This window comes from Malurus melanocephalus, unplaced genomic scaffold (genome assembly GCF_030028575.1).
Source record: "Malurus melanocephalus ecotype Western Australia unplaced genomic scaffold, MMel_1.1 scaffold_15, whole genome shotgun sequence".
Lineage (NCBI taxonomy): Eukaryota > Metazoa > Chordata > Aves > Passeriformes > Maluridae > Malurus > Malurus melanocephalus.
Window position 1 is genome coordinate 3,570,741 of NW_026623247.1, and position 27,599 is coordinate 3,598,339.

At 39.4% G+C, this 27,599-nt stretch overlaps 1 protein-coding gene across 2 annotated transcripts in view; it reads right to left on the reverse strand.

Moving 5' to 3' along the window:
• CDC42SE2 (CDC42 small effector 2) overlaps window positions 1–27,236 on the reverse strand; it is an 82,525-nt gene extending 55,289 nt beyond the window's left edge. Inside the window, exons 1-3 of one of the 2 annotated variants that reach the window (XM_057385087.1) lie at window positions 26,908–27,236; window positions 25,951–26,008; window positions 12,951–13,015 (exon numbers count right to left, since the gene is read on the reverse strand). The gene's annotated coding sequence lies outside the window, so the exon portion shown is untranslated. Of the gene's footprint in view, window positions 1–12,950; window positions 13,016–25,950; window positions 26,009–26,533; window positions 26,612–26,907 lie in introns of those variants that run through there. The other variant, XM_057385092.1, reaches the window with a different exon arrangement.
• Between the last annotated feature and the right edge of the window lie 363 nt (window positions 27,237–27,599).

Below are 27,599 nucleotides of genomic sequence, written 5' to 3' on the forward strand. Positions count from 1 at the left end.
TAAAATTCGGTGGAAGCCTCTCTCAGAAAAAAAAGAAAGGTGTTTTCTACCTTCACATTTGTCTTAATTCTGTTGGGTTTTGTTTGTTTTGAATCATTAACTAACAACATGGTTATATATAAAATAATCCTTTCCAGCGAAAGGTTGGTGAGTCATTACAGTTTTGTTGCAGGGTACAATCAAATCTGTATGTACAACTGACTTAAGTAAATGAACTCAAATGGARTAAGCAACTACTTTGACTAAATCGTCAAACAGAATGGTGACAATTCAGTTTACCATACAAAGTTTCTCTGTTTTCAATGAGGTCCTATCTTCTCCAGTGTCACACAACTGTTCGTTTCTTTTTTTTGCTATGTGTGGGTGGGGTGGGAGACATTTTCCTTGTATCTTCTGACAAAGATTTGCTCTGTATGTTTTGGAAACAAAAAACTGAAAACCAATTCCTTCTGGGATAACAATTTTTATCTGAAAGTGTAAGAAGCATGCACTTAGATAAAATTTGCCGTTGTTCTAGAATGTGTTTTTGCAATATAGTTACTCCTTCTCAAATAAAGTGAAACGTCTGGTAAAAAGGGTGCCAAACTTTAAAACCTGTACCTTTGCTTTCACCAGCAACTTCTGAAAAGAGCACAAGATACAATTACAAAATTAAGCATTTAAATACAGCCTCAAATCCCCTCCCTACAAAATATTTCCCTCATTTTTCCTACATATAAAAAAAAAAAAAAAAAGTGAATTCTACAATATGAGTATCGAGGTGTCTCCAAATATTTTATCACTTCACCTTTCACTTTGCACTTTACAGCAAGTCAACAAATACACCTAGTAAAAGAAATATGTTCTCCTTTACTTTTACCTTCAGTGCTCAGGCTGAAAGGTTGAATAAAAAAAAAAAAAGGGAAGCCAAGAAATAAGAAATTCATTCATTCTGCAATCAAACTTAATTACATCTTGGTTTTAGATGATGATATTGTAGCTTTTCACCCAGCTCATGTGCAGCACAACAGTGCCTGTGTAGCACAGTCAGTGGAAGCAAACATGGTACTGACTTGAAATTGCCTCAGGTCAGCATTTTGGCCTGATCAGAGAACATCCAGGAATCACCACATCTGCTGCTCCATTTGCTCTGCACTATGACATACAATCAGCTTGTAAGACAAACATTACAGACTGCATCTAGGAGGTACGAAAGTGGAAGGGAGAACAAACAAAGATCTGTATCTAACTTATGAAAAAATGTCCATTACATTTGTCAAAAGACTGGAAAACAGAACTAAACCAAAATTTCCTCATCACCGTTCCTCTTTACAGTAACTAGACAAGCACCATGCAGTCGGTAACAGCACCTTCACTRGTAAAGTGCACTTGCTTCCTAAGCAGATTTGATTTCCCCTTTTCTTCCAGAGAAATAAGGAGTGATGGCTCACATGCGAGGTGCAGCATGAAGGCCAGATAGGGCTGTGGTCCTTTCACATGGAATAATCAGTCACTGCCCAAAGCCCTCTTTGTCTGCCACTCAGACACAGATCATTTGGTTTAAGGTATTCATTATTCAGTCTCTCCCTCAAACAAACGCCCCTCTCTTCCAGACACGCAGCCCAAACTACGGCTTGTGAATCACAATCCACAGCTAGGTAATTAATGAAGCCGATTGTATTCTCATCAGTAGAGTTATCCCCAACTCATTCACGGAGCTTTCCATGGAAATAGATCAAATTGCAGCACCTTAAAAATGAAACATTTAACATCAATTTCGCTAGAAAACATCTGTCACAACAAGCACAACCACTTTAGAAACACAGATGCAAGTATCTCTGTCAATTAGATCACATCCTGAAATAAACTCCTTTCTTAAACCATTGCATGTTTAAGGTCTTTGTGGACCTGCACTACAAAAATAGCTCAAACTAACTTCTTTCATGCTCTTTAACTGGTGACAGTGACCTGTGTGCATGGTGATAAACAACAGTGTGAATCCTGCAGAAAATGCACTATCAAGACTTTTAAAAGAACAAAGACACTGGAAAGTCTTCAGTCACTGATTTATGTACATACTAAAAGACACATGGATCTATTTCAGTCTCAGGGTCAAAATTAAAACAAAAAACAAATATATCCCTAAGAAGAATAACAGGCACAGAGGTTTATCTAAATACTATGCTACCCATTTAATTTGCTCATCCTTAACCCTCCAGCCATYCTCTGCTGAGAAGCTGCCCTCATTCTTTTCTCCGGGCCCTTGTTGCTACGGCTGCAGCTGCACAGCTCATTGCTGCTGAAGCACATGTCTCTAGAGGGGGACACAAAGGGTTTCATTATCTGCTCCTCCAAGGCAGCACAGCACCGCCAGATAAGAGCTCTCCCCCCGCAGAAAGCAGGCGGGCAAGCCCCTGCCAGACGTGACCAGTGACATGTGAAGAGCTGCGTGAGGCACAGTGCCCTGGCTCACTACCTGTCAGTGCCAGCTCGCTCCCTCCAGGGCCACCTGCAGAAGCTGCTCATTTATGGTCCTGTCTTTGCTCAAGACTTGATGGGGAGCTTGCACTRCAGCTCAGTTTAAGAACAACTGAGATGAAACCGGTACTTTTAAAACCAGCGAGAACGGTCTCCCAGTAAACCCAATCTTCCTGAAAAAGCTCTGTGTAAGAGACATGGCTTTCCCTTTCTGAGACATACAGATTGAGGAAAACAGAAAAGCACTCAATGACCAAATTAGCATACTGTGCTGTGGTCTAAAGCACTGCTCATTTACACTGAACTACCTTCCCATGGTTTAATTTAAATCTTTATTGGCATTAATAGCTGGATTCATTCTGTGAACACATTTATGTGGTTGTGGCACTCGTGAAGGAGAGGRATGCAGGTAGTGTTTCCATTCAGAAGATGCAGCTCAATAAATAAAATTCAAAATATTTTAAAATTAATTATTTCTTGGACTGGTTTTGGTATCTTCTTGCTTGTACATGCCAGAATATTGTCAGCAATTTCCTAAAAAGAAGTTGTTTAGCATTTCTAGTGTCAGAAGAAAGAAAACAAGTAAAATTAATTGTTTTCATTTTGGATTTCTCTTTCTCAAGGCAAATTTCACTGCTGAAGAGCAGAAAATCATTAGAGAAGAGAGACATTAACTCTTCGTGAGAGGCCTTGAGTTCAACACACAACTCATAAAACATGTTTTTGAGGCTATGTGCAAACGAGCATTTTACAATGGAAAAAGTATTTATTTCATGTACATCTTGCACGTACGCTTTAATGAAGTGATTATCAGTTCTACATTAACAGCGGAGATTGTTTAAACAGCGTACAAAAGTGTTCTCACATAGGATGTCAAGACTATCACACAGCAAAAGGTGGAAAGGAAATCTCAGTTTATCTAGGCCTCAACTCAAGGCCAGAGTAGTTTTTCACTAAATGTCATCGAATCAGCAGCTCTGTACCTGAGAATCTGTCTCCTTACAACAGTGGATGGTGGAGGACACATCTGGGATCTGTGCCAGCTCCAAGAAAAACAAGTGTCCTTAGAAGGCAATATGAATTCCATTGTTTCCTACCCGTAAGATTACTAGAGCATGCTGGCAAGGATAGTCAGGGCATGACGACTTCCAGATATAGTCCAAAACCAAAAAGCTGCTACCTGTCCCATGATCTGACTGCTGTCAGGAAGGACCTGGGGCTGGAAGGACCAAGGCAAAAGCATGCTGGTTTAACTCTGTGTTAACAAAGAACAGACTAGTCTTACTCATGGAAACTTTTTGAGAAACAGGTTAGATCTTCCCTCATGTGTCTCCCGCCTTGGTATTTCTGCTGAGGTCTTTGAGCCCCATATAATTATTTCTGAAAGGCACAAGGAAAAGCAGAGTTGAGAAAATCTAGCTTTTTCAATGAAAAGTTCACGTTTTGAAAAAACCCAACACATTTACAGTTAACTGTCTAAGTTCCATGTAAAGCATTTAATCCTGAAGAATACAATTGATATTATTCGAAGATCCTGGCTGAAATACCTCTAGTACAACAACAGGGTGATTTTTCTTCTTAACCTATCATTGTAGACTTTCTTCCATCACGTGAATATATCACAAATATTTAAAGCCGGAACAAAATAAGATCAAGAAATGGAACAGGTACCACCGTTTACCATGTATGTATTACTTGTAATACTATGTATTTCAGCACTTGATTACACCTGCTCTTTTATCTAGCCTTGTATCTCTCTCTCTCTCCCTCCTGTTGCATAGTTCTATAATTGGGATGGTAGAACAACTAAAAGAAAGAACTCCAATTTCCATGTTAAAAACATGCATCAGCTGGAGTCCAAGGGAAAAAAACCCACCACAAACAACACATGTATTTTACATTAGGCAGCATAAAAGACAGAAGTAACTAGAAGAGTAAGAGGGATAAAAATCTGAGAAGCAACAGAATAGCACACAATGACACTGAAATACCTGCAGTTCTTGAACATGAAATGTAGTGAATAATGCTGAAAATTGGCAAAAAAGAGTGCATCTTCTTTATGTCCCTAGTACATCCACCTTTGACATCGGAAATTAATTAGTAACCATRCATATTTTTATACAGCTAGATAGATACCTGAAGTATTCCAGCTGCTCTAGTAAGATATGCACAAAGCTATCACTCTCAAAAAAAAGCCAGTTTCACTTGCTTTGTAATCCCCTGGCATCCCAGACAGCCGCAAAATTTAAACAGTGCCGGTAATACCAGTGGTAAAAGCTGTGAACAGTGGCTGTCAGCTTTGACTCACTAATACCTCACTGGCATCTTGATGAAAAAAAAAAAAGTATTTAGGATTTTTGCAAAAGTTCTGAAAACAATAGTCTAAATTCTCTCACTTCTTGATGACTATCCTATTTTACTGTAATAATAAAAATGCAGTTTATAAAAAAATGAAGTATTTTTTAAGTGTACAAATACTAGCAGCATGACAATGAAATAGTGAAATGTCTTTTAGAAACTTAGTGCTCTTAATTTGTCAAGTGATGGACTTTTGTTCCTTTTGTAACTACATATTTTTAGTAACTGTTATTGAACACATACTCAAGAATGTCATCAGTTTCTGCAAAAAACAAGCTTTTTTGGGGTATATGTGACACATCCTTCTAGAGGATTCTCAGCTATACAAAAAGAAAAAAAAAAAAGGCAGTGAAACAAACAAAAAACCACTTCCACAGTTGAGCTCAGCTCGAACTACCAAATTAGCGATAGCTGCAGTGCTATTCTATTGTAAAGCTTCCGGTAAGTAAATGCTACGTGACTTCTTCAAACACATATGGAAATGAAAGTACATCAATTTCTAGAGACTGGAACAAGCACTTTTGTAACAGTTTGTTTTGGGATACAGAGACACATAACACATATCATATCAACTCCCTTCCCTGTAAATGGCACTACAGTCAATTTTTGCAGAGCTATCAACTTTTCTCTGGGCTTGTAAAACAGAAATAGTTACAGTTTTTCTCCTGTACCACCCCACAAAGGACTTCATTATGTAATATTATCCATCAGTCTTTAAATTCTGGTTCCAACTAACAGAAGCAACCACTATAGCTGTTTTAAGATATATGCAGCAGAAATGAAGAGGCAGAAAGACAACAGGAAGGGTTAGTGCTATACTGGGGATAATATGAAAGGCTGCTGTTCYAGCAGGGTAAAGAGATGAAGAGGAGAAGGAAAGTAAAGCATAGCAGAGTGAAAGAAACTACAGTTATGAAACACTATAAAATAACTGGATGGGAGATTTGTTTGGTTTTAAACAAAAAAAAATTCTAAAGAAGGGAAAGTAAATGCACAATATATAACCTACTACATTAAAAAGGTTTGCTGAAATATATCTAAATATTCACAAAGATAGTTGCAGGAGATATGGAGGAGCTAGATGGAAAGCAAAAGAAAGAGGGCACAGAAACAAAGGAACCATTGTATTTATGAGAGAGCACTTGTTGACAAAGCCATTCTCTAGGCTGGGTTATCTGAAGGTAAATAAAATTTTGACAATAAGTCACATAGCAATTCTGCTAGCAACAAGAAATTTCAGCAAATTTCCATGAATTTGTTTTCTTTACAACAAATAAATCAAACAGTAACATCCATATACAAACTAGTCTAAGGATCAAAACTTTAAAATCAGCAGACACTAGAGATTCACGTCACTGTGTGGTTTTTCATTTACGAGTTAAGTCATAGTCCATTAAATGGCAGAAAACATTCAATACAGCAGTTTCCTGTGGCTTCTCAAGTTAGGGCCCTTGTGTGAGACGCATCCCAAAACTCAGCTGGAAAGTTAGGTTGCCAGGTTCTCGTAAGTGCCAAGTATCCAGYAGTTTCCACTCCACGCCTGACAGATTTTTTGAGATGCAGGTGTTCCTCAACTGCAGATTTAGCTTGCTACTTGACAAATCAAACAATTCCACTAGCACTCCTGCCTCCAGTAATTAATTACAATGCTTCTCTGTGTCTCCTATCCCTCTTCTACCTAAGGTAATTAACATACATGTATACGTATATATATATATAATATAAGTACTATGGCAAATAACTATCACCAACAAAGTCTTTCTAAGAGGAGGTATTTCACATTTCCTCCTCACCACAGTAAAATCCTCTTTCCCACAATACTAGCACCAACTTGAATCGACTGCTGTTCAAAAGGGAGCTGGGGTGGCATATTGTCATTTTTTAATTCACTCATATTAACTAAAAAGCAAATAAAAACCCACTGAGGCCATGAAACTTCCCACCATTTTCCTTCTTGAGACAATTCAATAGCAGCAATCGTCTTCCACCTGTCAATGGGATTTAAAGAAGTTACAGCCTGAGGCCACCCACTCTTACAGGTCTTCCAACTGTGCAATGTGTGYGAGTGAATGTGTTCAGGATGTACAAACGCAGTTCAGCCTCTGAACGTGATTCATACTTAAGGCCCAGCATGACTGACAAAGTAACTGTTGACAAATACTTGAAATGAAGTCTAATAAACCAGCCCCAAACGAAAGGTCAGTCATGCATAATACAGTCAGAGAGAGGCAGACCTATTATGCAACAGGAATAATGGAAATACTGGCCTACTTACCCTTCCTCCCCAATTTACTCAGTAACAGAAAACATTCCTGGTAGGATTAATAACTGGGAACGAAGAAACACTAGAAGGATTAAAGACTGATATACATTTCAATGCAGAAGACTTAAAGACAAGATGTGCTTCTTTTGAATTGCACTGGTCAAAAGAAAAGACCAGATTTTTTAAAAATCTACAGCTACTACTTCATGCTTACAGAGGCAGGAGAAGCAAGATATTGCTTCATTCATTGTATTTTAAAAAGAAAATTATGTAAGTGAATGATGTCTTGCAGTAGGCTACTATGATTTGAATGAAGCATATTCCAAGAAACAGGATCAGTCTCTCCTGGACACAAGGTAGCACCCAAACAGCCTAGCCAAACAATTCTGGACATGAGTAGACATGCAAAGTAGGCGTCTGTGAAATGACAGAAAGGAAGCAAGTAGTCTGTAAAATCCGCATGTCCAAAGCAAAATGTTAGCAAGATTTTCAAGACAGTATTCTGAATGTCTGTGAAAAAATTGTGAGCAAGTGCTTATCAAACACATCACTTCTCCAAAGTATACAGCTTAAAGGCTTTTCCCAATAAGGGAGTACAAAGCAAACTGCACATAACATTAATAAACATMTAAAGCTAGAATATAATCCATTCTATGCCCTTCAGTGTGCTGACAGGAGACACTGAAAAGACATCAATGTGCAACACTACTTTGTGTGGCAAAGACGAACTCGAAAATTAAATTGTGCCATTAGCACATGTCTGTTCATTACTGGCTCTTTTCTTCTTTATACTAGATCATTCATATAGGAGAGAATAGCATCCTTTTCTTTCCTTTGAAGAAAACGGACAGCTGCACGATTAGAAGCTCCACCCAGAATTCATGAACAACATTTTGATATGTTAATGAAACAAACAGATCTCCTCTGCTTGTATTCACTTTCAGCCTGTTCTTACATTTCACAGGAGCTTTTCCCTGCCTCTGAGCTACCTAACTTACTAGGTTTTAAGTATTTCAAGTAATATGCTTCAGAATAGCAGTCCTTGATTATTTCATACACATTGCAATTTCATGTGATTGTGTAACACACATGCATTGTCTAGAAGCTTTACTGAATGGATTGCCCTGCACATACAAATCTGACACACAGAGACAAACAGCAAGCACTAAACATAGCAAGGTTCAGCCTGGGCTCTCCAAGGAAACAGGGTGCCAATGTTCAAGTACATCAAGCACAATTGTCCTTGGCATTCTCTCTGCAGATAGCACTTGGTCCCAAACATTAACTACTACATGGACCTCACGCATTTTCAGTGGAGATGTGATTACACATGGTGGAAAATGCCAGAATGACACTTTCAGGCTTCTTGGGCTTTGTGTCTTTACTACACAATGGCTTTTTCCTGTATAAAATTGCGTCTTAAAAAAATTTTGATTGCCAAGTACAGTGTAAGAGGCCAGGAAACACAGGTTTTTCAGGAAGTTTTAGTTCACACTGTACACAAGGTTAGCCAATTTAAGAACAAGATTACAGAAAAATACGTAAGAAAAATATTATTATTATTACAATATATATATGACTTTCAGAAACAATAAAAAAGTCCTATAGAAGAGAATTACCCAATGTGTTAGAGACACACTAAATAACATTACAAAGGGGATTCTATAGCTAATTAGAAGTTTAAATATAAAACCCCCAAAAAGAAAGATACATCAGTTGTATATTCAATATTCCAAATTACAGAAACTGAAAATCATGCAGGTGTTTCCTAGTGTAATTCCTTTGTGGCCCTCGAGCTTTCCTTCTCTTCCCCATTACACCACAGACAAGGATAAACCAGTTTAAATATCTAATTTAGATATCAGCAAATATTCCCAACACACTTGTCTATCCTATGTTTTGTTTACTATTCTCTTCATACAGACAGGTGATGTCTGTATGATGATAATGAGATTTGGTTTCCATGACTAATTCTCTTATTGACAGACTTTGATTCCTGGCTTTCCTCTGTTTTATGGTTTCCAATGCCACAAAGCTTTAAAGAATTTGTGCTTAATGTTCCACTTATTGTGAAAAGTGAGAGCGAAGGTTTGACTCTGGATTTTTACATTAATATAGTACAGTTGAATCAGCTGTATTCTACCTCAAAATGCAAAAAAAAATGTTTCAGGGAAATAAGCCAAACCATTTCTGAACACTTATGTGAGAAGCTGACTCAGTCACAATTCAGCAGCACCCCAGCGGTTCGACCTATGTCTAACAATGGAGGAAGTGGAGGACAGTCAGATACAAATACACATGGTACAAAAGAGTCAGCAGAAATGAAATGTGTTGCACAAATGGGCATCTGAAATGGAGTAACAGAAGCACAGTTACTTCTGTAACAGTTTTCTCCCTGTGTTACTTTAAAGTTACTCTACAGGATTAATACAATAAGAACTCAGAAGTTAAMGGTAGTTAAGCCACATTTCATGAAAAACAAAAGTCCCTTATGAAACAAAATGTTGAAATCCAACATCCTATGTGAGTTTTTTCCCTTCACCCCAAAAGTCACCAACCAATTTTCAATTAAATAAATGAACTGAAGTTTGTCTTTATGACATTGCTCCGAATTCATAAATCAATTATTAAATTGAAAATTAGGGTAATGTAGAATTAATGAAAGTGGGGTGGATGAAGTCTAAATATTTCCTTACACAGAAAACTAAAACAAATTCAAATCTTACTCAGAAAAGCCAGCCGGTGAACCAAATTTGAAAATCATATACCACGAAAGCAAGGAAACATAAAACACATAACTGAGATTTTGAAGATATGTGGTTTTTCTGTGGTGACATCAAGATGCACACACATGAACAGTCCAACAACATTTTAGGGTAGGACTTCTGGTTGCAAGGATTAATGCAGGAGTATTGATTCTAATGCCAGACATCAATGGAAGAAAGGCTTTCTTGCCAAACTCAAATAATTTATAGTTTTGAAAACACCTTCAGAAAGGAGAAATTATTTTCCATCTTTTCCCCATGCCAGTATTCTAGAGATTCAGTGAATTAGCAATACTAGAATGGAAAAGTTGTGAAAAAAAAATTTTCAGATTTTTCTGAGTTTGTTCCAAACAGTGGAAAAGCGTATGTTTAAGAGTATTCTCAGACCGGATGGGGAGTATAATTAACTATGAAGAATAGCCACAAACCGAATGCTTCTACTTCACATGACTGGAAGTACATCTACACGTGGCCAGAGTCATGCGACAAAAAAYCCTTGGCATGTGGACAAAGATGCAAGTCCACCCACACAACTATAATGCTGCCAAGAAAGGAAAGGTTGTAGGGTTCTAGGCAAAGAGGCAGCAGGAAATGGCCCTAGAGCACTGTCCATCATTATCTTACAGGCTTTCAATGTTTGAACCTCAAAAACTTAAGAGAAATTAAGAAAAATACTAGGATCTAACACCTTTTCTCTTTTTTTTGTTTCAATCTGGAACAGGGCATATCATAAGATGGTTATGGAGATTTTGCTCTCACCAACTTCATAACTGTCAGCAAGGCAAATCAGGAAGGCTGTGCTTCCTGATCTATGATTGAAGCTTCCTGCTGACACTCTTGGAGCTCATGCAGAAAAGGCAGCCAACAGGTTGGGAACTCCCATTGCACCTCACTTGTTTCTGGCACAAGAATGAAACACACATATTTTTGCACTGTAGAGTTCTCTTTGCACCCTGTCTGCTCCCGCTCCAGTGGGGATCACCACTCACTGAAGCACTGCCCCAGAGGTCCTGTTTCATCCCCACRTGTCTTCCTGCATCAATTCTTACTATGCCTGTGCCCTCCTGCTGCTGCTCACAGCCCTTACGTACAGTACAGCCCTTACTTCCCTCTGATATCAAATATTGCTCTTCTTCTCCTCTTAGCCTTCTTCTTCAAATAGACATCATCTATTGCCTGCCCTTATCACCCCTACACATTCTACCTAACGCCCTGTATTTCTTCTTCCCCCTTCCATCCACCCTCACAGAGGGTGGGATTTTTCTAGCTGTGAATTATTATGGGGTGGGCAGATTAAAAAATTATTTAAAAATTACCCAACTGGGCTACTATTTCCTTCTCTCTCCCTTACCTGCCAGAGTCTCAGAGATTCCCCATCTGCACAGCCCATTCTCATTCTGCAATGAAACATTTTTTTCACAGGGTGGGTACATAAAAATCTGGGGATGCTCCCTAGTCACAGCAGCAAGGAGCAGACCAGAGGAGGAACTGCGGGGCTGCTGCTGCTCCCGCTGTGGCTGCCTTTGACACCTCAGTTTCACATGCTAACAACACAACCACCTTTCTGCCACATACTTCTCCAGGGTAAATTCATGTGCAGACTCTTTTTTCCCCAGGCTCTCTAGCTGAAACATTTTACAAGTAATAGCGAAATCAGAGCTAAAAAGATCAGGTGATAATGCAGAGGAAGTGCACAACATGAAGGATAAGCCCAAACATGTCTGGTATCGCCAGTCATACTGAAAGCACTCCAGAGTTGTCAAAAGAACATGGGGGAAGGGAGACAGAAAGACTGAAACAGAAAATGTAATATTAACCTTTCACCAGCACTTAATGGTAAAGTATCAACTTTTACTGCTACTTGAATTACATATTACATGAATGGTGAACAGAAGCACAAAGTAATATAAAATAGAAAGATGTTCGTTATGTAGCCCCTGAGAAAGAAATTGAGAACATATCCTGCAAAACAGTACATGGAGAAATTTTGCAATGTGTTCCCCAAGTTACATCTCTTTCTGAGGAAACAGTATGTGTAAGAGATTTTTATGTACATCTTCTAAGGACTGATTTCCTACAGAATTCTTTTCCATCGTTCATCTGGATTTGTAGACAGTAAAATATGAAAACAGTAAAGAAAAATATTAAAAGATAATATAACAGCTTCTAAATTTAAGCTTGCTGTGTAGAATTGAGCTCGTAAAAAATCAGCAATAATTTCAGGGTTTAACTGTTCCATTGGTATTCATGTAATCCACAGCAATTAATCTACATAAATATGCTACAATCATTATCAAGGACTGAAGTCAAATAGAAATAGATCTATCCCAGAATTTTGGTGGAGGCAAATTCAGGTGATTAAAACCCCTGGCCATTCCTACACATTATTTAACACCACACCAAAGCACGCATACTTGAAGGGAAAACCAGAAAGCAGTGAAGGAAAGCTGGATGGGTCCTTAAAATCAGAGCCAACCAGGAAAAACAACAGGGTATTATATGGAACTGCCAATCAAATTAGTAAAGCCATGAAAATTATTACACAAAGAACACCAAAAGAATTTTGTCACCTTATACCAGAATTATGTATTGAAGATCTATTTAGAAGCCTTGCTTGAAAAAAAGGTAGTGAAATGTGAAATGGGTGTAATTAACRAATCCATCCAGAATTTACTTTGGTAAGAAAACTGGGAAAGGAAATTAGATGATGAAGAGTATGTGGCTGCACATACCATAAATACCAGAGTCTGTTGGGGCAACAAGACAATGCTGTCAAAAATAATTTGTTACATCTATTGAGCATTACAAAGAACCTGGACCTCCTGTCCTATTAGGTATGAATATTAATATATTTTTATTACAAGCATAAAGAACACTTGAATATCATTAAGTCTGCTGGGTGTCTTATMAAGGGCTTATCACCAGGCATTTGAAATGCTACTAAGAGTTCACAAGAGGTGCCATGAAACCAGACTCAATCTCAGTAAGGTTAAAATCTGTATCTACAGCATGCTTTGATGGTTTTGATGCCACAATGAATATTTACAGATGTCATCCATATTTGCATTAACATTTAAAGTTAAAAGTAAACTGAAAGTGTCACCTACCTGAATTTCCCAACTTCTGTTATTTTCTTTAAGCAGCAAGTTCTTCAGTGAAGATATCCCCAATTCTAGAAAGAAGGAAAGAAACAGCATAAGTTACCATCTGTTACAGGTCCTAATGCAAATTATTCACAGTGAAGAGCAATGCAACTTCAACATTCCAGGAAGAAAGCAGCTACCAAGAGGGAGAGTCAGGAGTTCCCCCAAGGCTTCTCTTTGGAAAAGCACACAGGTGTCAGAAAGACTGAGCTACTTCCACTTGTGAATGATTTCAAGGATTACAGGGTACTTTGTTCACAGCAGCCTTGGAGGAAACTTGAACTGACTTGCCCCAGGTCCTCTTTATTTTTACATTCCAGTATGTTTACACATTACTTGAAATACATAAATAATTTTAAAATATATATATATGTATGTATGACAYAGTTAAATGAAGTAAATAAGGGGCATGAGTACAAACGCTCTAACTGCTTAGTTTTGGCTGCTTCCTTTGCTAGGGTCAGGCTTTAATAATAGCAGAGAGGTGTGGGGAGGCCTGGAACCAGATGGATATTCCAACATTATATTTCCAGGATTAGCTGGATAATCTTTCTTAGCGATCAGACTTCAGACTGGTAATACCAGGTAGCTGAGGGAATAACTGTTTTGTACTACTTCCCAATAAAAAATGTGTAACTTGGCAGTTAAACATCATAAAGTGTGTGAGGTTTAGCAAACAAGTTTGTTATTGAATTATTGCCCATGACATCTGTTACCAAGTTCAGGAGTTCTCAGCAAAAGGAAGGATGGATTACAAGTGTTACAGGCAATAACAGAAAGGAAACACATTCGTAAGAGCTGGCTCCGAACAACAAGAATCACTGCTACTTGAAGCAGCAGCAGAATATTTAGTGCTGTTCAACCTATATTCAAAAAACAGCCCTAACAAACCAGAAAAACCAGATATTCATAGAGCATCCACCTGCAGTGACAGTTATGGCAGCATTCATATATCAGACATATGGGCTTCAAAGCAGACAGAAGTCATGAGGAAAGCTGAAAATGCCAAATAATCTAGTTCACACTTCAAATGTGCATATACAAATAAGGTAGATGCAGTTATAAGTTAAATTTTATACATTTCCTACATTAGGAATTGCAACATTTTGCAGATTTTATTTCAAAAAACCAAACCAAAACAGAGCAAAGCAAACTCATTAACAAAAAGCCCCACTTCCCTACTACACATAAAGATCCCTAATGTTTTAGCCTTCATGCTATATGGCAGGGCATTTGCTTGCTGGCTTTTACTGGGGCTTGTTTATCATAGCTCAGCCCTTCCTTGCTCACAAACCAGGGAACCAAGTCTTCTCTTTCTTCTCAGATTGACACAAAACAGATWTTAAAAGTACAATTAAGGGGTTTTTATCCCTACCCATGTAGTTTTCAGAAAAGATTGTCAGAAAAATTATGGACTAGAAACAAAGAGCTAAGGCAGACAAGAGGAGGCAAAACAGACCACAAATGTAGAAAAATGCTAAATGAAAAGAAWAATGTTGTGAAGGAAAAGGGGAAGGAGGGAAACTTGTCTGCATAGCTCTACCTGTTAAGAGCTATGATAGTTCAAAATGAAAGCAAATAAAATCCTTAAAGCTAGCAAGGCAAACATTTCTAGAGTAGATGCCAATTTTCTAACAGAACTGTCAATGAAAAGTTAGCTACCTTCTAGTTAAAGACTCTGTGGACAGTATCAGATACACAGATAGGAGAAACAACGAATTTAGCTGCAGTTAACACAAACATCCTCACTCAAATGCAATGCAACTGAAAGCAAAGTGGAGAAAGACTCATATCAGTAATTTTTACTGAGAGAAAACTGTATTATGGGAAATTAGCAAAGCACACATTAATAACACACACAACATCCTAAACATGTAGAGACTAATCTATATAAACAATTTAAATATGTAACAACATTTATACAAACGAGGTAACGGTAGAAATAAGAATATCTGTATTTACAATCTCTAAGCAAAATGTCTTCCTCCACCCCTCTCCTTAAAGAAAAATAGACTAAATGTAGACTTAGAGAGTTCTCTAAACTTTAGCATTAGAAATCTAGGGCCATGCTGAAAAAGCAGCAGGACAGAACAGTGGAAGCCATCCTTGTGCAATAACATTTTTAAAAGCCAGTCACAAATGAGATGATCTGGACCAGTGGTTTTAAGTCATCATGTTAGAGCCATTTAAAATCCCAGATGAATGAAGCCTGCAGACTAAACCCACATCCTAAAGGACAATTTAATTAACAAAATAATTTCTATAAATGATAGACTTTTGGCTTGAAAGGCTATTAAGTGACAGCAGGGTGGAAAGAATAGCGGTTTGCAGGTACTGCCAAGGCACACTACTAATCAAGCTGTGCCAACTTTCTATTAACACTGGACAGCTTACTGCAGACTTGCCCAYATCCCTCTCTCATTAAAATAGTCAGTTATAACAAGCATTTGTCAAAGTGCTATCATTTGTGAGAATTTGGAGCTTCATGCTTGTCTGAAGCCTTGTTTTCGAGCCTGTATTTCTAAGTAATTACATTACTGATTTTACCAGTTAAAAGGAATCACTAATGTTGCCACACTAAAAAGTGATTTCATTGTCATCCTGATATTATCTGCTCAGATTATTTCTTATTTTACTTAACCCAACCCACCTTAAAAGTCATATTAGCTTTTTTTTGAGGAGTTCACTATAAAACCCATGTATGAAAACAAAGACGACAAAATGCAAATCAATAGGGTAAATGAGATATGGCTCCCTTAGAAAAGTGAAACCTTACTAGTACAGTGCTTCTACTGAAGAGATGCACATTATTTTAGTGAACCTRAATGCCAAAGTAGTACATTTAAATGGAGCAGCTACAAAAACAACATAAGTATTAACTTGAGAAAATTAATATTGTTATTCCTAAGTATCAAATTCAGAGAGTAAAATCAGTATGGCTACATAACATTTTTAAGTTGTTTTCTAATTACACAAAACAGGTTGAAATTTGATTCAGAACTTGAGAACATTGCAGATGTACAGTAAGCTTTAAAAATGTATTTGTATTAAAAAGAAAAGTGTTTTCTAAGCTAAAGAGGCCATGAGTTTACAATATATGAACAGTTCAATAGTCTACAAACATTCAGTCCCGTCCATTGGAAGAAAAAAACTGGACMGTGAACTTCAGCAGTTTCACTGGTTTATCAATTAGAAAAGATTAATCTAAACTTTGCATTGGGTTTCCCTGTCTTCATTAGAACATCTAACCTTTTTATCCTTTTGAAAGCTATTAAAAACAGAAGTGAAAAAAAATTCCTATTTCTTCTCTTTCTAATGAAATTCCTTGGCTTATCAGTGACACATAGGTCTACTTTAGAAGACAAATGCATAACACTGTATGAACACACTAGTGAGAACACTGCAAGATACCTTGGGATCAGAAGCTGGAAGTGTCAAAATTCAGCTACATAAAGTCTGAAATCTGATATTTCATTTTAATTAGATACACTGAATTTTAACTCCATTTTTGAATGGAGAAACTCAGTATGTATTACAAAGTTKGAGAGGTTAAGCCTTTCTAAAGTGAAGGAAAAAGTATCGTGTAATAATACTTCTCTCTCAGAGCATTATTTTACTACCATAGAGGTATCTTTTATTTCCTAAGGAGTGGGAGGAAGGTGCATTTAGAGGCATGTTTTTCAGAAGCAGAGACTGTGTTTTCACATCTGCCAATACAGACTTTGAAAACCCAACATGAAACTTTATTGTTTCATCAGATAAATTATGAAGTTTACTTAGTATTTTGCTTCAAAATCTAGAATGAATAATCCCTTAGCTGTCTGCTTTAAATCACTCAAGTGACAATCAACCTGTGTACTACTACAAATCCTACATAACAGAAGTAAACAGGCAAAGGGAATGATGAAACAAAAGAAAAACCCACCCAAAATCAAAATGGTTCATTGTCTGAAGACCCTCAAGTTTTGTCCTTTAAAGACCTAGAGAGATAGTCAAGTGGACAGTAAATAGCCCCTTCCTCAAAAAGCAAAAAAGAACCTAGCAAGTCACTAGATATACAAATGACTACACAGCATGCATAGCAATGTTCAGCCCTCACAAAAACAGCCTTGAAAAAACACATCTTGTTTTCCTAAGGCAAAGACTGTCAAAGTCATCACTTCCCACACTTGCACTCTCAAAAGAAGGCCTGGCATTTTGAAGGAAAAATATCACAAGCAACATAATAAGCAACAAGCGTTATTACTATGACAGACCACATATAGCAAGTGAATGGCATTGTGAAAACAAAATGCTTCAAGTAATGTGAATGCACACACAGATGGCTCAGATCTCCAGATGACCCCCCAAGTTCAGGATGGTCTGAATGTTCACGTCATGCCAGGCTAATAACTGTGCCCTACTGATGGAAAAAGGCAGCTCCCATGAACCACTCGACTCATCTGAACTCCTGATGGCCATCTAACATCAAAGTCATAATGTCTTGACCTGCATTTTGAACCCATATCAATGCCCTTAATTCTTGGTAGCAGCAGGTCACTATTTTTGAACTAGTWAGATATTGCAACTCATTAAAATTTCATAGCATCACAGAATATGCTGAMTTGAAMGAACCACAAGGATCAGCAAGATYATCCAGTCCAACTCCTGGCCCTGCACAGGACAGCCCCAAGAGTGACACCAGGTGCCCAAGAGCATTGTCCAAACACTTCCTGGACTCTGCCAGGCTTGGTGCTGCAACCACTTCCTAAGGAATACTTTTCCAGGACCCAACCACCCTCTGGGTAAAAATCCTTTTCCTAATATCCACCTTAAATCTCTCCTAGCACAACAGCTTCATCCCATTCCCTCGGGTCCTGTCCTATCTCACCACGGAGAAGATCAGTTCCTGCCCATCTTCCCCTCATGAGGAAGCTGTAGACTACAATGAGGCTGCTCCTCATTCTTCTCCAGGCCCAGCACACTAAGTGACCTCAGCCACTCCTTGCATGGCTTCCCCTCTACTTCCTTCAGAGCCTTCACAGCTCTCCTAYTTTGATATTTGAGACAATGAATACAGTAATGTGGAAAAGAAATCATTCTTCACCCAAATCTCCAATTTTCTCACGTTTATTTAGACTACAGTAATAAAGAGATAAGAAAAGTCAGCTTAAACTTTTCTCTTGTCCACTCTTCCCATAAATTCATAGGCATTTACAAGTTTATCTGTCGTCAGCACTGACTGAGGACAATTAAGAACCAGTTTCMGAACAGAACAGTTTCTCTTTATTAAAAAGAAATTAAAGTTGCATTGATGGTACTTCATAGAACTAATTCTATGTCTGAGGCAACAACTGCAAGTAAAAAAGCATCAAAATATGCTTATCCAAAATCAAGAACCTTAAACATTCACARTGCTTTGGCAGAAATCACGAGGACATGCACTATCAGTAGGAAGTGTCCTTGGCTGGTATCTCTAGCTGTAATACTCACTTTTAAGTGTACTCCTAAGTTTGCACAGAGGAGACAAAAAAGTTTTGAAGTTTCCTTGCTTGTTTACAAAATTACCATATTTCATTTTCTAAACAGAAAGAAGATTCAACAATTACMCCCATATCTGATTATTTCAGTGGATTTCCAGAATCACAAAGAAAAAAATCAAAAATCAGACAATAGGGACTTTTAATTCTATCATATTACTTTGTTTCTAATTAAGCAAAGAACATGCAGTCAAAGAACAACCAGTGCTAGTGCCACTGAGCACATGTAATATTAACAGACTCTGTTAAAGCAGATTCCAACTTTAGCCTTCCTCCCACATGCACACACACATATTACCATGGTGATTTGCAAAATTTGCTGCCTGGGACGTTGGAACAGTACAGCATTTGAAATGCCCTCAGCATCTTTGAATAGAGGCAAGCACAAATTAAACAAAGTCACAAATAGTTTGCTAAAGTTGTCTGTACAGAAAATAGTGGTAAGATTATCTTAATGTGATCTCAACCAGGAGAAGCAAAGAAACAAAGCTTTCAGATCACACTTTCTGTCCTTGAAAGTAAAAGAAGAAAGTTGRAGAATTTGAAAAAATAGACCAAATATCCACTATAAAAAGCATAATCTAGAAATTCCATTACCTCTGTCAATATTTGAATAGCTATTTGTGAAACTGTCACTTTCAGAACAATGTATGTTCTTTGATGAACTCTTAATTTATGTATTATTTCACTAAAATGAACACTTGTTTGGGTTATGACAGGCCTGCACCKGTTGTTTCTCCCAGGTGGGATCACTCTTGATGCAGTATCCTTTTATTTATTACAATTTTCAACTGAAATAATATATTAAAAATCTTGAGAATTAAGGATCGTCTTACTGTAAATACATACAAAACCTGACAACACAGAGGACAAAGGACTGGGACCAAAGGTGACCAAATAATAAATATGTTAGAAAACAAATCCACCGCAACCTCCAGTATCTATATTTTCCTGTATACACATTGATAATGCTCTTACTTTGGTTTGTAAGCACCTCTGGATATAACTAACTGCAACTCTACTGAAGAAATACAAGGAACAAGACTTCAGCATAGCTGCAAACTGCTGGTTGATTGCCAGTGTCACCCTCGCAAATGCATTGCTGCAGGGATGCAGTTTACTTGCCTTGCAGACACAACTGTAATGAATTTAGGATCTCACTGAAAGCTTCACCACTAACTTAATCATAGCCAGGGTTTGAMCGGCAACACTTAGAGCTGAAAGGAGTCACCATGCCTGCTGACCTCCGGGAAAAGGCCTGCACTAAGTGAAAATTCCACTTAACAATCATGCATGGAAAGTAAAGGCWTGAGTGGATTTACAGATTCTTCCATAGAAAAAGCTTACAGGAAGCTTGGATATGGCAGACCCTGGAGGATGGTCCACATGTTTCACAACAGAGTGCCTGTACTGCCATACTGCTTCTTCAAATTCACCTCGATGCAGTCTCAAGTCCAACTAACATTTTTTGAAAGTATCACAAGGCTTTGCTCTTTACAAGACAGCTTAGAAAGAAAGCAAGGTACAATTGTGTGAAATAACAGAGCTGAACACACCTAGATTTATCCTTGAAAAGAAGTTCCTGTTCAACACAGAAATAAAGACTGGATTATGTAGCAAACCCTGGCTGTGTCAGTGACGTGCTCCCAAGGGGAGCACATCACCTAAACATTTGTGCAAGATGAATTTTTGATAGGACAAATGAGCCAACCAAAAAGAAATAAAATAAAGGAGTGCACCAGAGCTTAGTTTTCTATCAGCTCTGCAAATTATTATTTGTATGTGMTTGAAGACAAAAAAAGAAATCTCATGAGTAAGGAGTGCATGAAATAACAGAAACAATACAATTGGTGAAGACTACTCCCTGCTTCCTTCTTTCTCCCCTTAAAAATTAGATGTTAAAACATGGATTTTTAAACCTTTCGTCCAGTCCACTGTACACTGACTTTTTGGATAAGGCAACACCAAATAAAATGGGGAAACTCTTGTTTCTGAAATACTTGCACATACTTTTGCCTGAAGGAAACAGCTTCCATCATATCTCAAAATCTGTTTATACAGTTCAAATGAACAGGACTACTCACCTTGAAACTACATTCTTACTTTTTTTTGAACTACATCAAGGTAGAACAAACCTTACAAAACTCAGCTTACTAGAAAAGAACTTCAGAGCAAAAAAATCAGGGCAAGATACCATTTMCTTGAAGGGTTAAGGGAAGAAATAGTAGGCGAGTTCAAGTGAAAAATTATTCTCAGGAAGCTCTAAAGAAGTAGGTGGAATTCCTTTAGCAACTGGTGTTTGATGTTAATAGCTGCATCACGTGGGGCCAATTATAAGAGATATTATCAGACAGCATAAGAATYATTGAACATGAACTGTAAGATAAAAGCAACGAATAAATGTAACAAGGCCCTTTCTGCACATATTTCAGTAATAAGTAGTATGACTGTTTTGACAAGGAAGCCAGCTGCAATTTAGAAAAGCCCTATTTTTGCACAAGATTTAAACAGGTGGTCTCCAAATTCAGTAGGTGAATACAAGAAAGATGACTAAAGGTCCCATTCCAAAAATGAAGCATAGAAAAAATATATGAAGCCCATACAAAGATAAGCTAGTATTTTAAGAAAGACAGAATTCACAAACCTCAGTCAAAAGAAAGACATACTTATTTTTTCTATGAGGACAATTGGGATTTTAAATGGAATGCTTTGGTGACAACACACTTTCTATTCTGTGAAAAGGAAGTTTTTCTAAGGAAACATTTTTGAACTCTTTGTAATAACTGATAAAATTCAAGGCACGAACAATCAGAAAAAAGAGGTTGAGTTGTACAGCAATTTGTAAAAAGTACAAGATACCAAAATACCCAGCGAACCGTAATGCAGTCAGTAATCAGTTACTTGGTTCACACAGTTTTGCCCTTATCATGCTTATATATTGACAAAACAAACAGCTCTCTCTTTTAGCCTAAATGGCTAGGGATACTTACAATATTTTATCCCTGCTTGCCTAAAGTACAACTCTAAGCACTSTGTTTATCTGTGAAAAATTATTAGATCAGAGCAGTGATCTCCATGTGTAATACTCTCCCAGCATTACAAACCCCTTCTTGTTTAGATCAAAGTTTCTCCTTTCCTATAAAGATGAACTGCAGTTTCTCCTCCAGAACCTCTTCCCCAAAACAGASGAATTGGTTTATGCAGTGCAAACAAAACTCATCACACACCAGCACACTTCTGTAACAATTTGTGCACTGTGGGCAAAGGATTCAAACTCTATCCAGTGAAGAACTGAAGCAACTGTTTTCTAATAACTTCGGTAYCAGATCAAGGGCTTAGCTAACTACAACTCAAAAAACCTTTGACATTACTAAGATGTCAGCCTGTAATATGACCCCTACGTTCAACATCAGCCAAATAAGTAAACCATTGAACACAATGCACTAAGACCCATTYCAGTTGTTTGTTGAATACAGTTTAGCCACAATGTAGAAGCAAGCTGAAAAGCAGTTACCTGCCCTTCAGGCAGAGCAATGGTCAGCAGCTTGCTTTCTCTCATAAACTACTGCACAAGCAGACAGAAGGTACTATGGAATCACAGAACAGGCTGAGTTGAAAGGACCCCAAGGATAATCAGTTCCAACTCCTAGCCCTGCACAAGACATCTCCAAGAGTCACACCAACAGTTCTCCCTCCAATGCCTCACAAAAAATATTGCCAATATGACTGGACAGAAAAATAACTAAATTAGAAGAAGTTAATWCAGTTCAGCTATGTTTCCAGGAAGAAGCCCGCATGACCTGCTGAAGATTGTATTGACACCTTGCATCTATCTCCTTACACCTTATTTTTAAGCCCTTCTGTTAATGTGATGCTGRCAAAGAATATGTAAGACTGCTTTGAAATAGGTCTGCACTCTCTTAACCATGTATTCTACAAGAGAGCTGTTCCTTTTATGACTACCCTCAGACTAGAAGTTTCAACTCACCTATCCACTTCTAACCACTAACAAAAAATTGATTTGAGAGAGACCAAAGGAGTCCTCAGGCAGAGTTACCCATTCATGTAATGGGCRTTGAGCAAAGACTCGTTTGCAGGGCAGTCACTAGCCGAACTTTCTTATATTCACTTTGTTACTAACAGGCAGCTTTCTCACTGCTAAACTTCCTCTTCAATCTGCCCTTTATTTGAAGCCCCCACTTAACATGCTCAGTGCAGCTGTTTGATTGCTCTCTTACCCACTTTCAATTGCTTTCGGTTGCTTCCTCCTTGAATTTGTCATTATTTCTTATCACTGCTAGTCATACAATAAAATGAGACACTCATCATGCAAGACAGAACTTGCTTCATCAAAATAACATGAAACATTTAAGTGACTGTGAATACTCAAAAGCCTCTCTTCAGATCTACTGATGCTTTTTAAAGGAAARGGAATCCAATCCACCCATCTCAGGACCAGCATCCTTCAGAGCAGCATTCCTCCTCCCCCTCTCTCCTTTATTCTCCTCCTAGGCTTGGTTACAGGATGGAATGACACGTCCTTCCCTGCTTTTCTAGCGCATCTACATCTAGTCTATTAAAAAACATAAAATAATTTATTTGTGCAGTCAACATTTGCTTCAGTATTTTTTAACACAGAAGTATCACAGCAGCTATAACATTAAAATAATTCCATCATGTTAACCCTACTAAGTATACTTTAAGCATTGATAAAATTGCATTGTAAGATTGGAATTCATGTTTCAGCAGTCAATTCTCTACAGTCCTTCAGYATATATAAGAAAGCAATTCCCTCACAACTGAAGTATGAAAACAGCGACAAACACTTTCACAACACCCTAAGTTCTCTTAAAACTCTTTATTCTCTATACAGGCCAATATTAAAATTAGGAGACAAAAGGATGACTAATATTAAACAGATATAGTAGTCACTAAAAAACACAATTTAATGAATATAGAACAAGATACAACAAGGGCCACACTACCCTTCATGCACTTTCTCTATCTACACACACAGAGGTGCAGCATGAGAAACACACACCCAGGGGTAAGGCGGTGACCAAAGATAAGTGTTTACATACATTTACGTAAGGCAACAGTCTATAATACTTGCTATAATAATATCCAGTAAAAACATGTGCTGCAGCAATGAATTATATTATGAACTCCTATTCACCACCTGGATTCAGGCTGTCATGTRCAATCAAGAGCTGCAACTGAATTGCTGCAACTAGTTTGAATAGTCAAAGAATCTCTCAAAAGTAACTGAAAATCAGTCACATTTGAATTCTATCCAAGCACTCAAGTGACACTGAACCAAAACCCAGTGGGTTTCTGTTCAGAGCTAACATGAACCATAAAAGTGTATGCAAAACAGATTGGCACAAGATTTTCCCTAGCGATATGGTATGCTAAGTTTGCATTTAATTTATCACTCCACACCAAGCTAAGTTCTCTGAAAATGGAAGTAACAACATCACCAACAACAAAAAAATTCAACAGGAGGAGTATCTCCAGGGGTATCTTCAACACTGGGATTGTTTTCTTCCATTATTAAGTMATTTAATTTCACATTATGCTTCATGCCTAAAAGTAGGTTTATAAATCACATTAAGCAAAGCAAATATCTCAGTGCTATTTCTAAGAGTTTGAAAAAAAAAAAAACTCTTGAACTTCAAGAAACTGACAGTTCAATCATATATCACAGTAWGAAATAAGTTTTCCTTGTCAGTGGTGTAAAGGAAAAACGATTTTTCTAATAGTGCACCGTAATTCTAATAAGGAGAAACTCAACCAGCAAAAAAAAAGAAGCCCCTTCACACCCCACATCAGGGTCAAAAGGTCTGGCACAAGTATCTAAAGGGTTTTTGTAAGCTTGCTCAAGTTAACTGGTGTCACATGGACAATCAATTACAGTGACAAATGTTGATTAGTGCTATTTCACCRCCACAAACCATTACTCCTGGAAAAGCAGGACAGTGTCAATTACACTTCTTGTTGGGAAAAGAGATGAAATGAGACATTTAATCCTTTTTGTTTACTGTAATGCCTCCATTGCACATGATCTGATATTCTGAAACCACTTAAAGGTCAATTCTTTATCACTGCAATGAAAGCTCTGGTATAGAGGTAAAGAAAGGCACAGTAATATATTCAGAAAGAAAGCTGGAACACACACTCAACTTCTCATCTCCTTTTCCTGTTTTTAAATCAACTCACTATGATACCTTTTTTTTTACATGATGGGATATTTGAAACATTTCTATTTGTCTTTTGGGCTCATGACTTCCCACAGACCGCGACACTGCACACCAAGCCACCACAGAACTTCCAAAGCCCTCAAAAGGTTAGAATTACTAGAAGGCTTCAAAAAAAATTTCTTTTGTCTGGTTCTATGACAGTATAAGTAAATTGACAGTTATTTTTTGACAGGAAAGAACTATAAATCTATTTGAATAAAAGATAATTAATCTGTAACTTTTCTGGATGAGCTACACATAACAACAGTTTCTGCATTCTTCATTCCTCTGGTGCACAAATGCCACATAATACTTTATGGACTGTGTGATGTAATTTCTAAGGCATAGAATTTTGCCCTAAATATACAGAAACTTCACCAGAAATGTCTTAAACATTGAATATCTGACACCCATTAGCAAAACTACTCTGGATACCCAGACGGCTATATCCAGGTTCTGGCTTCTCACTTAAGCTAATGAGAGAATCCAAATTTAAAAGAGCGGTGATGCAACTATTGACATACAATGAAGTGTATGTATATACCAAATTTGTACAGTGAATTGTCTCACTGCTTCTTTGATCTGCTTTGTATTTCATTAGTGGTTSTAGCCATTTCCTTGATCACTTCCCGCAATTTCATTTACTAAAGTCCCTTTCACCCTTCAAAAAACCATTATTACTATACAAATTAGATATTTAATTACATCTTTAAAAGCTGGATCTATATTTTAACATTGCAAAAAACAACTCTCAGAAACATATCTGTACTTTCAATGAGCTAMTATAAATCAGATCACCTAAGCAAAATAATTGACTAAAAAAACTGCCTTATGAGTAAGGAAAAAGTAGCATCTAATCACAGTTCAGTCAAATATAGAGAAAACACAGTAGTATTACACTTACAGGTATTTCCTATACGTTGATTTAAGCCTAAAAGGTGACTATCAGTCCGGGATGATTAAGTAAAGCCTAGCACCAAACCCATATCTAAAGCAAGAGCTTAAGGCATCCCCTTCTCTCCAATTTTCTTTATTTTTCTATTTTTTTTAATCAGTTATTGCAGTCCAGGGGGGGATATACGTGAGCAATGTGCATCAGAAAAGTCTGCTTAGGTTCTCACTTAAATTACTTCTCAAGTTTTTGTCTCGCAGACATGAAATAATCACTCCATTCATCAAGTTCAGAAACAAAACCGGAAAACTTACAGTTTAATGCATATCCAGCTTCAGAGTTAAATGTCACAGGGTCTCACGTTCTCCTGGCCTGTGGAAGAGTTACAATTCCAATCAGCGCACAGGGTCACACACACGGAGCAATTACCTGAAAACCACACTCTTATCCCAGAAGAACAGCGCCACATTTCAAACCAGCGCTGTGAAACGCTGATTTACCTCCCTGGATGCGCACGGCAGTCATCGCTGTGGCAGCCCAGCGCCCCCCTTCCCCTCCCGGGCGGCCTCGCCCCGCTCCCGCGGCCCCGCCGCGCTCCCCACGGCGCTGGGGACACGGTGGGAGGGACGGAGGCGTCGCGGCATCCCCRCCACGGCACCACGCCCTGTGCCCGAGCCCGGGCCCCGCTGCCCCGCCGCTCCCGCCCACCTGCCCGCCGCGGCACCTGCCCTCCCGCCGCACGCCGGGCCGAGGGGCGGGGGAACCACAGAAAAAAAAAAAAGAGCCCAAAAACCGCCCCCCCCCAAAGCCTCTCAACAATCAAAAAAACCCCAAAACCCACGAAAACCTAACCCGTTTTCATTTTTTTCTTTCTGGTTTTTTTTTTCAATCGCCCACCACAAAATTTGTTGCTCGCTCCTCTTTGTCCGAGCGTCAAGCGGGATTAGGGCTGAGCATCACCCGCCGCGCCCGCAACACTGCCCGCTGCCGAGGCGGCGCGGCCGGAGCCTCCCCCGCATCGCCCCGCCCAGCACCGGCCCCGCCGCCCCCGGGCACCTCGCTCGGCCCTCGCTCGCCGCTGCCCGGCCGTGGAGCCGGCGCTTCGACAAACACCGGCGGTCCCAGGCGGCGGCGCAACACAGCCCCCCGCCATCGCTCCCCGCGGGCCCACCCCAAAGGGAGCGGCCGCAGCGCAGCCCAGCCCAGCCCGCCGGCAGGTAGAGAGGAGGGCTGCTAGAGCGGGGACCCCCGCACCCCCGCCCCGCACTCACCGCTGCCCACGGCGGTGCCCGCTCCTTTGTGTGCCCGCCGCTCCCCGGCACCTCCGTCTCCCGCTGCCGGGCGCCCCGCGCCCCCTCCCCGCCGCGCCGGGGGCGGAGGAGGACGCAGCCGAGATCCGCGGAGGAGGCCGCTACCGCCCGCCGGTCACATGCAGCGGGGGGGCGCGGTGCAGGCTCCCGGTAGCTCCCCGGGAGCCCGGCCGGCAGCGTCGGAGGCGAGCTCGGGGGCGAAGATGGCGACCTCGGCGGCGCGGGGAGGGAGTCCCCAGGCCGGCCCGCTCCGCTCCGCGCTGCCGGCTGGGCTGGGCGCGCCGGGGAGGGGAGGGGACAAAGAGCGGCTGCCGCTGCCCGTCAGCGCTATCGCTGTGCCGCCCGCTCCTCCTCCGCCGCGCGTTCGCAGCTCCGCCRGCGCCGCAGCGCTCCCTGCCCGCCCCGCTCGGCTCCGCTGCAACCGCCGCGGCTCGCTGCCCACCGCCGAGGGATTCCAGCGCTGACCGTTCCCTGGCCAAAATGTGCCCGCACCGCCACGGCCTTAAGGAGTAACGGAAAGCAGGTCACGAAAGCTGGTGTGCTTGTGGTCSGACAAGGAAATGAGTAGGGGGCTTGTCTTCTGACACACAGCTGTTGACAGCAGCCAGCCCATTCTGCGTGTCGGTAAAATTTCCACGTCTTACATGCCCCGT